The 15223-nt window shown below is 39.0% G+C and overlaps 1 pseudogene; it reads left to right on the forward strand.

Moving 5' to 3' along the window:
* The first annotated feature begins 2867 nt into the window (after window positions 1-2867).
* LOC107749657 (calcium-activated chloride channel regulator 4A-like) lies at window positions 2868-5673 on the forward strand (annotated as a pseudogene).
* The last annotated feature ends 9550 nt before the right edge of the window (window positions 5674-15223 follow it).

Below are 15223 nucleotides of genomic sequence, written 5' to 3' on the forward strand. Positions count from 1 at the left end.
TGCCGGGAGACGGCATCACAGTGTGTTAAGGGGCGTAACATTTCCGTCACATGCTTGAGATATTCAGCCAATCACAACACACTGGATAGCTGGCCAATCAGCATACACCTCGCTTTTCAGAACGATGAGCTTTATAAAAATCGACGCATTTCAGAAAGGCGGGGCATAGAGGAGCAACAATAATGTACATTATGTGGAAAATAATGTGTTTTTTTAACCTTAAACCGCATTATCACATTGCATTACACCAAATACACAACATAATGTTATTTTTAGCAATGTCATATGACCCCTTTAATAATTTTAAATCTGTAGTTTGTTGTTGTTATTAGAAACACATCTGAAGCAATTTAGAAAAAGAGGAAAAAGTTTGCTACAATGTCTTACTTCCTTCAACCAGTTGGTGGTGCTAAAACTGTGACCCACACTAGCCACATCAATGTGATCAGCCCACAAAGCCAAACATATGTGTCATACAATATGTCTTGAGTTACAGGCATGCAAACTTTGGAGAAAATACTTGAAAAGTGCTCTTTCCCTATTTTGAATGGTCACCATTGGCACATAATGCAACAAAGATCACTAAAGTGAACAGATTTTACTAATAGACCTATCAATCTCTGTGTAAAGATAACATGATGCTGCCATCTTTCTGAAACAATTTTTACCCGCCTGTAATTTGACTCTGAATCCCAGGTGAAAATTGTCATTTTTAACCCCCTCCCCTAACAAAATAGTGGATTACTCTGTAAATATACATCCATGACATTAAGAATTTTGTTTCTGAAATTTGGTTGATTTGACACAGAATTGACACGGAAGTTGTCTTCCATTAAAACTCTAGTGAGAAACTGGTTTGCTTTATTCAGCCCTTACAGTACAGTCCTGAATTTAGTAGTTTTTAGGCTCATTTAAGGGTGACAGACAGATTGCCCGTTTCGGACCAGATTTGAGGATGCTGATTGGCTAAATTGTCTGTCGATGTCTTGAGCAATTGGCCAAACTGCTACATAAACCCGCCTCCTGTGGGTGAATTCTCGATCGCCCCAGAGCTGAAATTGAGACTAGTTTACAAGCAGAGGAGACATATAGGAAAAGCATATATTTTTGCACAGATGATTTTCCATCATATCATATTATTCACATATCAATTTATATAAAAACTGACTACAAGAACACATCAGACAGGAAGTAACTTAAAAGTCCTTACACAAGACAGGGGGAAACGAGACAGGAAATCGCAATTCTGAGAAATAAAGAATTGTGAAATAAAAGTGTGTGTGTGTGTGTGTGTGTGTGTGTCAGAAACAGAAATTACTTTTTATCCTACAATTATGACTTTATAATTCGCAATTGCAAGTTTATATCTCACAATTCTGAGGGGGAAAAAAGTCAGAATTGCGAGACAATAGTAACACGGAGAACAAAACTACGCCAATGCTGGCAGAGCTGGACACCAGGGAGAAACTGAAACGGAGAGCACAGATAGTTTATTGAGAGTTTATTGTTTATTTTAATAGCCATGACAAGGAGCTCAGAGAGTTCAGAGTCTGCCTCCATGGCCTTGACAGAGCCAACAGAGAGTTCATAACTCCTCCTCCTCCCAGTAACTCCTTCGCCACAACAGGACAGGCAGAGGGTTCAGAGACCACTGGAATAGGGACCGCCAGACTTGGAAACACTGAAACCAGTGGACTTGCGACCACTGGACTTTGAACACTGGAATTCATGTTGGTCCAAGCTCCGTGGTCACCAGAGCTTGAGACTCATAACCCTCCCACTACCACTGCTTAACTGAGGGGCGTAATCCAAAAACTCAAATAATGACCCTTGAGGACCATCACAGAGAAGTTGTGACTGGGAAAGATTATTTAGTCTGTGGAAATAGAAATAAATAAGGGCAACGTCTGGGAGGTCAGTAAGAAAAGTAATGTCCAACAGGTTTCTGGTGTGGTCCTGGAGAGAACGACTAACCGGACTAACCTTACTGCTGGATCCATAATTTGGCGAGTTGTTCTGTAACACTACAGCAGAGGAAGGTGAGAGGAGGCAGGAACAAGAGCCAACCAGGAACCACAAAACAAGAGCAGCTACAGTCGAACAATGATTGACAAATTAACAAGGGAAACACAGGGATGTTATATACACCGGGTAATTGACTGACAAGAAACACCTGAGAACAATGAAGGGCAAACTAACAGAAAAACTACAAACTGACTACAAGAACACATCAGACAGGAAATAACTTTAAAGTCCTTACACAACCCGAGACAGAAATCATAACAGTAAATAAGCAGCAGAATGACAGTGACAACCACCACAACATATTAAAGGGATAGTTGGCACAAAAATTAAAATTCTGTCATTACCTACTCACCCTCATGTCGTTCCAAACCCATAGGACCTTTGTTCATCTTCGGAACACAAATTAAGATATTTTTGATGAAATCTGAGAGCTTTCTGACCCTGCATTGACAGCAACGGTACTACCACATTCAAGGCCCAGAAAAGTAGTAAGGACATCGTTTAAATAGTCCGTGTGACATCAGTGGTTCAACCATAATTTTATGAAGATATGAGAATACGTTTTGTGTGCAAAGAAAACTAAAATAACAACTTTATTCAACAATTCTTCTCTTATGGGTTTGGAACGACATTAAGGGGGGATAATTAATGACAGAATTTTCATGTTTGGGTGAACGATCCTTTTAACTAAAAGATATAAGCTCTCCATAATACCACAGGTCTAAAATGAGACCAAATGCACCAGCATGAATAAAAGCAGCAAAAAAAGAGTGAAACAATAAACAGTAATACTGCATAATCTGCATAATTTATTCATGTTGCAGTCCATTCTTGTTATATTCATGCTAAAATCTGCTCAGGTTTGTCAGAAATGCAGAAACTAAGTACTTTGCAGTTATTTGAGATGCTTACTGTGTTTAATGCACTTTTGCTTCTTAACGGAAAAGACTTAAAAACTAAAAAAATCACAGAGAGCAACAATATAAGCAATTAATCTGCACACTAACCAAGATAACCCCAAAATGATATGCTCTTTAAGATGTAGATGTAGATGTATATAGTCATTAATTATTTTCATATTTGTTTATTATTTCCATATTTGTTCACATTGGTCTTTTTTATTTATTATATTATTAAAAAAAAAACCTTGCTACGTGTACTGCATTAAGCTAACTGAGACTTGTTATAACACTTGTATATCATTGCTCTTTTGTTGATTTTGATTGCTTCCATTGTCCTCATTTGTAAGTCGCTTTGGATAAAAGCGTCTGCTAAATGACTAAATGTAAATGTATTCATTACAGGCACTTTGCAGTACCTGATTTTCACTTGTTTCACTTTTGCACATTTGTTTACATTGGTTTTGTTCACATTGGTCTTTAAATGAATGTTCATACTACTGCATGTGGGTAGTTGACATGAAATTTATTGTACTGAAGTTTCAATTTAAAAGAAAAAAAAGAAAAAAATATTTTTATTGAGTTTAAAAGAAACTGGGTATTTGGTGACATTTATAAAGGAAATCCTATTTTCAGGTGACTGCATTTTGTCAAGAAAATGAGCACACTTATGAAGCTACAAACATGCCAAAAAAAAAAAATGTGGCAAAGCAACATGGACTGTAATATTTGAGGATTCTGTGGATAAAGATGCACTTCGTTCTCTGAAACCACCGAAGTCCCCTCTGCCACCACCATCTTTCAAAAAAGTTGTGCAGAGGACACAACGGGTCGTTTGTCTCATCCTTGATGTCTCAGGAAGCATGGCAGTATGTAATAACAGACATTAACTTCATCTGAAAACAAAGATGCTACCATGACAACCTTTTCATGTTACCAATGCTTCAAAATAAGTTTGATAAATAATTTAGAAACTGTAAGAAACAAATGTATGTTGCTGTTGATTTTTTCACCCATTTTCTAGGGCTCTAGAATTCTTCAACAGCGACAGGCTGCCACACATTTCCTGCGGTACATCATTGAGGATCAAGCCAGGGTTGGAATTGTAACCTTTAGTACTTCTGCTTCTACTCTGAGCCCCTTGAATACTATTGACAGTGACATCACACGAGAGAATCTTATCAAACTGTTGCCAAATGTAGCAAGTGGATCAACAAACATGTGCTTGGGCCTCAGTCAAGGCTTTAAGGTGCCATATTAATTGTACTAGTATGGATTTGTGTTTGTGCTATATGTAATATGTAGAGTTTGTTCTATGTCAGTGATCCTTTTTTTCTTCAGGTACTTCAAGATGACAATGGGGATGTATTAGGAGACTAAATCATTTTTCTGACAGATGGTCAGGCAACGGACAACATTGCTGGTTGTGCTCCATCTGCAATACAAAGTGGTGCTATTATACACCCACTAGCTTTTAGAAACAGTGTAGCTCATGCACTGACAGAAATGGCGAACAAAACTGGTAAGTGATATCAGCATTAATAACTTACTGTATCTGTCCCAGAGTATATCATATAATATAAGCACCAGTTACGTGTTGAAAACAGGGGGAATATTTTTATCACCCAATGATAAGATCACATCTAACCAGTTAATGAATGCGTTTGCTTCGCTTTCATTGTCAACTGGAGATTACACAAACGAACCAGTTCAGGTTTGTCAAGTGATCCCACAATACATTCATTACTCTGAGAGTGTCATCAATATTATGAGAATTTTATTCATAATGATTTTTATCATTCCTTTAGCTAGAGAGTGTTGGAAAATGAACATCTGATTGGTTCAATGGAACAGTATCAGTGGATCAGACTGTTAGGAACAAAACCAGCTTTGTAATAATCTATGACATACGTTTTCCTAGTGTTTACATACAATCACCAAGTGGCTCAATCTACACTCAGACAAATATGAGTCATGATGGTTTGCTCAAAACAGCCACTTTAAAAGTTCTAGGAACAGCAGAGGTATGATTAACTTTATGAACGAATTATTTATTCAGCTTATAGTTTATAAATCATAAACATTTAAATGTAATATTGTAACACAAAAACAGGCATCTGGGCCAAAAGTTTTAGATAAACATTCAACAACTGACTAAGGACTTTATCACTGATGATTCAGCTGATACATTTTAAGCAAACCCTTACTGAAATGATTTTACTATCTTGTGTTTGGTAGCCTGGGGACTGGAAGTACAGTATCCAAACTACAAGACTTCAGGCTTTGACTATAACAGTAACAAGTCAAGCGGCACATGACGTGGTTCCTCCTATCATTGTCAAAACCCACATGAACCAGCAGTTCAATGACGGCTCTAAACTCATGACAGTGTTTGCTGAGGTTAGTCAGAATTACAGGCCTGTAATAAATGCTGAAGTGTGGGCTACACTGGAGTCGGAAACTGGGTCCGTACATACATTACAACTCCTGGACAATGGAGCAGGTAAATTACACAAAATAAAATAAATAATTAAAACTGTAAGGTACTTTTCCCAAATTTGGCAAATGAATCAGAAATTCATCTTTTACAGGAGCTGATGCTTTCAAAGATGATGGTGTCTATTCCAGATATTTCACAAAGATGGTAAATGGGAGAAGCAGCTTGAAAGTAAGAGTGAAGAATCAAGATGGACAAACCAGATTTGCTGTCGCATATGTACCTGGATATGTGATAAACGGTAAACCCTAAGGTCAATATTGGTCAGTTTGAAAGTAAATTTAAATTCATTGGAAATGAATTTATTGGGATGATATTGATATTGCTCTTATAGATAGTTAATTCCTAAATTAATCACTTTTTGAAATAATCAGTTGAGTGAATGATTCAATGTGTGCATTACATTCAATTGTAATCACCCTATGAAGTGGACTTGACAGACTATTATGCCATTTTAAGTGAGATTCCACGATACGATCAAATAAGATAAAGGAAATATATAACCAAGCTACATTTATTTTCATATTAGATATAAAAAAATATTACGACAAATTATATTAATGAAATATTTATAATTACAGAAGTATGTCATCGTACCACAAACTCTTCATGTAGTATGTTTGATGACGTTACAGGATGTCCCAAATGAACGCATTTTGTCAAGTGGTCTTCATCAAATATCCTGTGCTCAGTGAATAGAGAGCACTAAACAATACATAAGGACCATGTCAGTTGGAATGCAGCTTGTAAATCATAAAGTTTTGTTCCTGAATGATTCTGTTTCGAACAAAACGTTTGTGTAAATGACTCACTCATGCAGACATTTGTATTGATATAACCTGCAAAAAGAGTCACTGAATTAATGAACAAACTGGAACTAACTGTTGTATAAATAGCAAAATAATTAGCTATAAAGCTGTGTGCAGAAAAACATTATATATATTTCAATCATGACAACTCTCGGAACATTTTAGCATGGTGATGGATATGACAATGTTAATGTATTTGGTCTAGGCGGAACAGATCTGCTATGCTGCTGCTGAATTTCTGCTGCTGTTGGTTATTGCTGTAGTTGTAGATTTTTGCTGCTGCTGCAAGCAAGTACAGGAACTTGCTACTGCCAATGCATATGGCGATACGGTGCCATGAGCATTTATTATAATCAGGGTCGTCTTATATTCGGGCCAATACGGTATATAGACTAATCGTTAGTCGACCAGAAAAAGCTTGGTCGACCAACATTTTATTAGTCGCTCAGTTGCAGAAAAAAAAAATCCACAGGCGAAGTCACGCATGCCATGACTATCAGATCGTTAAGGGCTAGTCTTTGGTAAGCACCCATGCTTCAAAACATACCTAACCAGCATTTGCTGTTTTTTTCAACAGGGAGTTTGGATATTCTATAACCTTTTCACTTTTATTTTGCCTCTGTCACAACTTTGTTGGAGTGTGTTGCAGCCATCAAAATCTAAATGTGTTTATGTTTACAAAATACATTTAAGTTGGTCAGTGAAAACTTTGGAAATCTCTTCTTTGTACTTTTGTCAATTAAATAAAAGTTAAAGAGAATTAACAAATGACAGATTCTTGATTTTATAGCATTTTACAAAAAGTCCCAACTTTTCTTGAATCGAACTCTCTGAATATCATCAGTCACTTAAACACCCCGTCAGAATGCACCATCTAGAGTTTCATGACTGAACTATATATTCACAACTTTGTTGGAGTGTGTTGCAGCCATCAAAATCTAAATGTGTTTATGTTTACAAAATACATTTAAGTTGGTCAGTGAAAACTTTGGAAATCTCTTCTTTGTACTTTTGTCAATTAAATAAAAGTTAAAGAGAATTAACAAATGACAGATTCTTGATTTTATAGCATTTTACAAAAAGTCCCAACTTTTCTTGAATCGGGATTGTATGCATACCTCATATGAAACCATTTTACTTCAGCGTTTTGGAGATACGTACCAGTACACAATGATGTAAGACAGTTACACGATGATGTAAATCATTAAAATACACATCCAAAATATTGCTCAGTTTAAGGGCTTTTTGCATTTTTTAAGCTTTTTTTAAGCTCCGTTTTTAAGCTTTTGAAAAAGATCAACAATTCTAGTATTGGAAAAAAGGAAATGGTAGTGGAGATGTCATGCAATAAAACAAGTTTGAATCTTTTAAAAATAATTCTCTAATACATAAAAAAGCATATATAAATAAAATATAAATAAATCCTAAATAAAGAATGTATTATACACTGAACAAAATTATAAACGCAACACTTTTGTTTTTGCCCCCATTTTTCATGAGCTGAACTCAAAGATCTAAGACTTTTTCTATGTTTAATTTTGTTCAGTGTATATACAGTCCACAGTGATAGCAAATCAAAACTCTAAACAAGTTTCAAATGTGAGATTAATGTGAAAATAAAAATTAAATTCCAGTGACATTTTAGATCAGGCCATACCAAAAAAAGGCCACCGGGTGGCATCAATGATTCACTGTAATTGTTTAATGCATAATCTGTCACTAATTAGACAGTTACGGTTTCTAAAGGATTTAAAACTGAAAGGCAGCTGAAAGGATTTAAAGCAATGTTTAGATGCAAAATCCACTGACTTTAAGATTTAAACACATTCAATTTATGTCTGTTTAATTGTTATTATAACAACATTTAAAAAATCATAACAACATAAAGCATAACTTGATTTTTGCAATAATTGAAATTGGATGCTAACTATTACTCGTTAAAAGTTCTTAGAGCCACTGGGATCACTCATGCTAATAAAGATGATTACATAGTTGGAAACATACATAATCTTTACTAGTCAAACCTTTTCCTTTCTTGTGGTTGGGAAAGATTTTAACTGTTTTAATTTTTTCGATGTTTCCTGCAGATTATAACCATAACCAGGAAATCAAATTTGTATTTGATTTGCTGGACAAGCACTTCCAGTTTCGGTTCAAGGTGTTGTGGCGAGTATCCCGAGGGCAGATCAGCATCACTGGAATAAATTTGTGGAAAGGTGTGACATCAAGGTGTGACGTGAGGGACACTTGAAACTGCGCAAGTGGTTCGCGTTATTTGAATCAGAATACGAAGCAGTCACGTGGTTGTGTGCGAAAACGAAGCTTCGGACGTCACAGATCACGTGATTTTGGCAAAATGAATCAAGCTCTGGTACAGTGCTTCACTGTGAGATGTTTCGTTTTTTTGATACAAGCTTCGAAGCCTCGGTGTCGAACGTCACATCACTACCGACTGAGCCCCTGGCCACTCGCTGCACTTCACGGATGACCACAGACACAATCACCATTGGGAACCAGAGCACCTTCACAAAACCCCGTATTATAATTTCTCTGCTTAAATAAATCACCCTCCGGGGGTTTTGCTGTTAAACTTCAGCTATTGTGTCGTGTTCTCATTCACCCCGCTACAGTGTGTACACCGGAACACCAATCAAAAGATCACATGTCTGCTGTTGGGACACGTTGTGGAACTGACAACCTAACTTGCCCAGCACAATGGAGATTTCAACCCACCATAACATGAGAACCAGCAGGAAAATGGCTACTTCAAGTGCTCCAGCTCACTAAGAAAGGTCCATAGCTGTCAGAGAATGCCTTAATCCACCTGTCACGATCTCCAGCTGGAGTGCCCATGAAATCCACCAGAGGGCACTCCACCCCTGACTCTTGCCACTCTACCCCGGACTCCATTTCCCATAACCCCAGCCTAGGAACTCATTATCGGAATCCACTTGTTTCCAATCAGGAGGACAATAAAGGATGCACTCACAAACACTCGCTGAATATTGTTAGCCTGTAACCTTTCCCTAGTTTCTGTGTTTCCTTGCTTTGCCTTTGTGTTTTTGACCTTGGACTGTTTATCTTGTTTTTAATCGTTTGCTGCCTGCCCTGACCCTTGCCTGTTTATTGGTTTACTCTTTTGTCTGCCTTGGATTATACCTGCTTGCTGGTGTTTGACTCTGCCTGTTTTGACCACTCTTTTAAAATAAAGCCTGCAGATGGATCTTCAACCCCGTTGTCACGCCTCCTATGTAACAGAATATTCAGCCATACCCAGATCCAGCAGCTTTGTGAGTGTTTCCAGACCAGCAAAGATGAATCCAGTCGCACAAATCATGCATCTCTGACAAGGGAATCGGCCAATGGAGGAATATGTAAGAGACTTTATTGAACTGGCACACTAAACCTCATTGGACGCAGTATGTTTAATAATATTTTTTTCGTGGAGGGCTTTCTGAGCCGCTCAGCTCCCGTATGCCACTTCATTACCGTAATTGGACTCTTGAACAGTATATTGATATTGCATTGCAATTTAGTGGTTCTCAATTTACTGTGGGAGTCGTGGAGGAGGAGTGCAGCACTCCCGCAGTAACCCCCATTCCAGAGTCTCGTCCTGTCATGGCCGCCAGCTCTGAGTTTCTTTACTAGATGGCTTACAGTCCGACGGACCCACCGTTGATGTCGGTGCTAGCAGCAGGCATCACAAGGGCCTTAGAACTGCTCGTCACTGAGACTGTTCCCCTAGGCTCAGTGCTCCCTGTAATGGCAGTCACCATCCTGTGTGTTTGGTCTACTCACTGCTCTGTTACTCCTCCTGAGTCAACTCCAGTCCTTGAATCTGCTCCAGAACAGGCTCCAGTCCATGCGTCTGCTCCAGCTCTTCCCGAGGTGGCAGCTTCTGATGCAGAACTTCCTGTGTTGGCGGCATCCACTCCAGCTCCTCCCCAGGTGGCAGCTTCTGCTGCGGGGCCTCCCGGGGGGGTGGCGTCCGCTTCGGCTCCTCTCAAGGCAGTGATGCCCACTTATGAACTCCATGTCTACCCTGCCACAGTCAAGGAGATCGTTTATGAACTATCTGTCTGTCCAGCAACGGCGAAGGAAGCCATTTATGAACTCTCTGCCTGTCCTGTTACGGCCAAGAAGGCCATTTATGAACTTTCTGCCTGTCCCGAATTCCCGCCCAGCCTCCCTTTCCCACCTCCTCTCCTCAGCTACCTCTCTTCCTCGGCACCGCTTCCGCTGGTTCCTGTCTGTCCCTCAGCTCATCCTTTGTGTGAGGTAAGCTGCATGGATTCGCCGTGGGACTTCCAGTCTCCAGCTACATCATGGTTGGAGGATCCATAGTCTCTGCCTCCAGCCTCCGAGACCAGGACTCCACCTCGGCCCTTCAACCCATCGGCTCCACCTTGGCTCCTGGCTCCCTCATCTCCACCGTGGCCCATCAGCCCACCAGTTCTGCCGGGCTCCCTCGTCCCTCCGGCTCCACCTTGGTCGGTCGTTCCCCTGCCTAGGCTTCGGGACTACACTCCTCCGGCTTCACCTCGTCCCTTCATCCCTCTGGCTCTGTTGGACTCCTCCCTCCCCTCGGCTCCACCGCGGTCTTCCTGAACCTCGCCTGTCCCTCAGTTGCCTGAGCCATCAGCTCCGCCATGGCCCTCTGGATCCTCAGTGTCGACTTGGTTCTGCGGCTCTCCGTCTCTGCCCTGGGCTCCTCTTCCATCGGCTCGGTCTCTATCAGTCGGGCCCCTGCTGGCAACAGCCCTTCTTTCACCAGGGCTCCTCCCTCCATCGACTCCACCATGGGCCTCCATGGCTACGGTCTGGACTCCACCCTGGTCATCCGCTCCTCTGTGGGGGTCTTCGACCCCATCTGCTCACAGTGGTGGTCTTTACCTCCACTCTGTTGGTCCTCAGATCTGCCCTGTCATGATCTAAAAAAAATGAGGCAATGCAATGGCTTTGGTTCACAGTTGCATGATGACAATATACTTGCCCACTTCACAGCAGGTTACCAGAGCTCTGAAGTCACAGAGAAAACAATGTTACTGACTGCACATAGCACAATTTACCTTTAAATATTGAGATTATTGACTTTTGTATAAATAACTGTTGTACTATTTTATGTACTGTGTTATATAAACAAAAGTTATTAAATTAAAATTGTAATTACTGTGATCACACTGTGACTTTTACTGTGATAAATACTTAAATTTCCTTTGTAAATTATCATTTTTAAATGATATAAAATCAATAGTTGCAGTACTTTCACTACTTGGAAGCAAAACCATGTATAACACATAATTACTTTCACTTAATTATTTATAATTAATAAATGCTATTATATATTACATGCATTAGGTTGTTTGATGAAACTACCAGGGCTGCAATGAATGCAGAAACCATGGGAGCCGATGAAAAAAGCTATTATGTCAAAATAAATAAAAAACAAAGTGTGTGTATGCACATATAAATCAAGTGAATCCACACTGTTTTGTAAGGTTTTCAGTGTGCAGAACTTTCACTTGAAAAAGACAGCCCACTATACAAGAAGAATTCAACTGAATTTCACTCATTAACCAGAATTTTGCTCTCCTTTTTCATTTTCATTCAGTCAATCAGCCAGGTGAAAAAACCTTTTAAAGGGGTCATATGATGCGATTTCTATTTAGTGTGTTATGTAGCTATTTGTGCATGTATAAGATCTCCAGAGTTACAAAGCTCAAAGCCTCCCACAAAAGGATTTATTCTATCTAAAAGAGAAGGCTGATCCAGACCGGGCTAAAACGCCTCATTCAAACACGCCCCCACATCTCTACATCAAGATGTGGAAATATTTGCGTAATGCCGCCCAAATGTTCATGCAAAGAAAGAAGGCGTGGTTTCAGGAACCGCAGTAGTGTTGGGAATCCTTGTTTAAGATTTATTTACAACAGAACAGCACAACCCAGATGTTTGAATTTGTGCAACGCATTTTATGGACGACAGTTTTGTGAACCTAGGAGAGTAGCCTACAAGGCTGGCTGTGCAAAGGCTATTTCTAAAAAAAAATGGGTCAATTCCGACTTTGCTATGACAATCTGGTGCTTATTCTGAATCAGCTACAGTAAGTATTTTTTCTTAATAGTTTAAGTATTTGCTATTGACTGCTCAAATGCGGAGTTTTGCGCTGTGTAGAGTATCGCTTTGTGTGTGTGTGTGTGTGTGTGTGTGTGTGTGCGTGCGTGAGAGAGAGACAGGGTCACATCACAGTGGAGTTAGCTTTCTTAATCGCGGCTTGTGTACTGCAATAAAATCATCGTCTGTCACGCGACTCTGTTCCCATTTTGGGCTTGAACTGATGGTAAAACTATGGACATTATGTACTGTCTTTACATTTATGTTGAAAGCTGAAGCTTGTGATTATGGAAAGGGGCGTTACATTTCCGACGCGTGCTTGTGGTGTTCGGCCAATCACAATGCACTGGGTCAGCTGGTCAATCAGAGCAGACTGTGCTTGTCGGAAGGAGGGGCTTTGTAGAAGTGTTTGAGAGAAGCGGGCCATAGATGAACTACAATAATGTACATTATTTGAAAAATAATGTGTTTTTTGAACATTAAAGCATGTCAACATATTCTGTTACACCAAATACACAAAATAATGATCTTTAAAATAGCATCATATGATCCCTTTAACTTCGTTTGTTACCAATGCTTTACTGCTTTTTTCACCCATTTTCTAGGGCCCTATAGTGCAAATTTAATCAAGGATTATGGTTAATAAGCAGGACTGTGTAAAAAAGTGAAACTGCTGTGCCCCAATAAAATATTTACTAAAATCTTGATTTATCTTGATCAAGATAAATCTTGTCTGAGAATATATACCAATGAGTATACCAACCTGAGAATGATTGCCTGACAATATTTCAGCAATCATAACATGTGTGTTCTGATTGAGAACCAGAACTATTAAACTGCCAGATTCACTAATGAATCACTCTTTTGATCTGTCCGATCAAACAGTTTGTTCGCAATTTAGTTTGATTAGTTCAGATGCTTCATTAATGCGCTCAATCATTTGCAGTGTAACAGGACATATAAGACAACAACTATTTATTTTGCATGCAGCTTTGCATGTTAACTACTCTTTGCTGCAGGTAAATACAATTTATGTGCATATATTCATAACCGTATAAAAAATATCAAAATATTAGGAAACTTTTTGATGGGGGGTCTGTGCCCCAGTGTTGAAGAAAAGTTACTTTTGCAATTATGCAGATGCTTTTATACAAAGGGACTTAAATTGCATTGCATTCAAGGTACACATTTTATCAGTTCTTGCTTTCCCATGGGAATCAAACCTATGACCTTGGCATTGCTAATGCCATGAGCTAATGATTGAGCTACAGGAAGACCTGAAATAGGAATAGGCCACCCAAGATGTATATGAATTTGTTTCCTTATCAGAAAAGATTTGAAGAAATGTAGTGGTAACATTTAGAATATTGTTTCTTACTTAATGCATGACTAATGAGGAATTACTGCAGGACTAATAGATCATTCTTCATTAACAATTAAGTCACTACTTTTAACCATTACTGCTAAAAAGAAGATGTATTAAAGGGGTCATATGATGTTGCTAAAAAGAACATTATTTTGTGTATTTGGTGTAATGAAATGTGTTTATGCAGTTTAAGGTTCAAAAAACACATTATTTTCCACATACTCTACAGTATTGTTTCTCCTCTACGCCCCGCCAAGCGTGTGACAGAAATGTTAAGCCCCTTACCATACTATCAGGCTGTGTCCCGGAGCGACGAGACAAAAACATTAAAACCCATTTCGGTATGTAATACAAATTTTATGATTGTGTTAAGTAACAGTTAGCTAATCAATAACGAATGAATTCTGTCATACCTCCTGAAGAACTACTATTAATTATCTACCAATTCAGGTTCAAGAAAAATAACTATGAAGTAACTATTAATGAACAGTCACTATATACTACATAGACAATTAGTCACTACAATAATCAGATTGTGTCCCTTTAATCTTCTTCAATTGCATTATCAATTGTGGACTAAGTACACAAATCAAGTAGTAATCTACTTGAGTAAAAGTAGAGGATACCCTGCCAGTAAAACGTACAAGTCACCTTTATTTATATAGCGCTTTTAACAATACAGATTGTGTCAAAGCAGCTTTACAGTATCAAAATAGGAAAATAGTGTGTCAGTGCAAAAGGACAATAGTAAAGTAGTTTTATATTACTTTTATATGTTTCAATAGTTTTCAGTTAAAGGCAGTTCATCATTGAATTCAGTGATGTCATCATCCAGCTCAGTTCAGTTTAAATAGTATCTGTGCAATCAAGTCAACTATATCGATGGAAATTAAGTGTCCACAACTAAGCAAGCCAGAGGCGACAGCGGAAAAGAACCAAAACTCCATCGGTGACAGAATGGAGAAAAAACCTTGGGAGAAACAAGGCACAGTCGGGGGGCCAGTTCTCCTCTTGCCAGATGAAACCAGCAGTTCAATTCCAGGCTGCAGCAAAGTCACATTGTGCAGAGGACTCATCTGGTTCCTGTGGTCTTGTCCCGGTGGTCGTCTGAGACAAGGTCTTTACAGGGGATCTGTATCTGGGGCTCATCTAGTTGTCCTGGTCTCCGCTGTCTTTCAGGGCTGTAGAGGTCCTCTCTAGGTGCTGATCCACCATCTAGTCTGAATATGTACTGGATCCGGGTGACTGCAGTGACCATCTGATCTGGATACAGACTGGATCTGGTGGCTACGGTGACCTCGGAATAAGAGAGAAACAGACTAATATTACCGTAGATGCCATTCTTCTAACGATGTAGCAAGTACAGTGGGTACGGAAAGTATTCAGACCCCCTTAAATTTTTCACTCTTTGTTATATTGCAGCCATTTGCTAAAATCATTTAAGTTAATTTTTTTTCCTCATTAATGTACACACAGCACCCCATATTGACAGAAAAACACAGAATTGTTGACA

The sequence above is a fragment of the Sinocyclocheilus rhinocerous genome, unplaced genomic scaffold (genome assembly GCF_001515625.1).
Source record: "Sinocyclocheilus rhinocerous isolate Xijiao unplaced genomic scaffold, SAMN03320098_v1.1 scaffold1101, whole genome shotgun sequence".
NCBI classification, from domain to species: Eukaryota; Metazoa; Chordata; class Actinopteri; order Cypriniformes; family Cyprinidae; genus Sinocyclocheilus; species Sinocyclocheilus rhinocerous.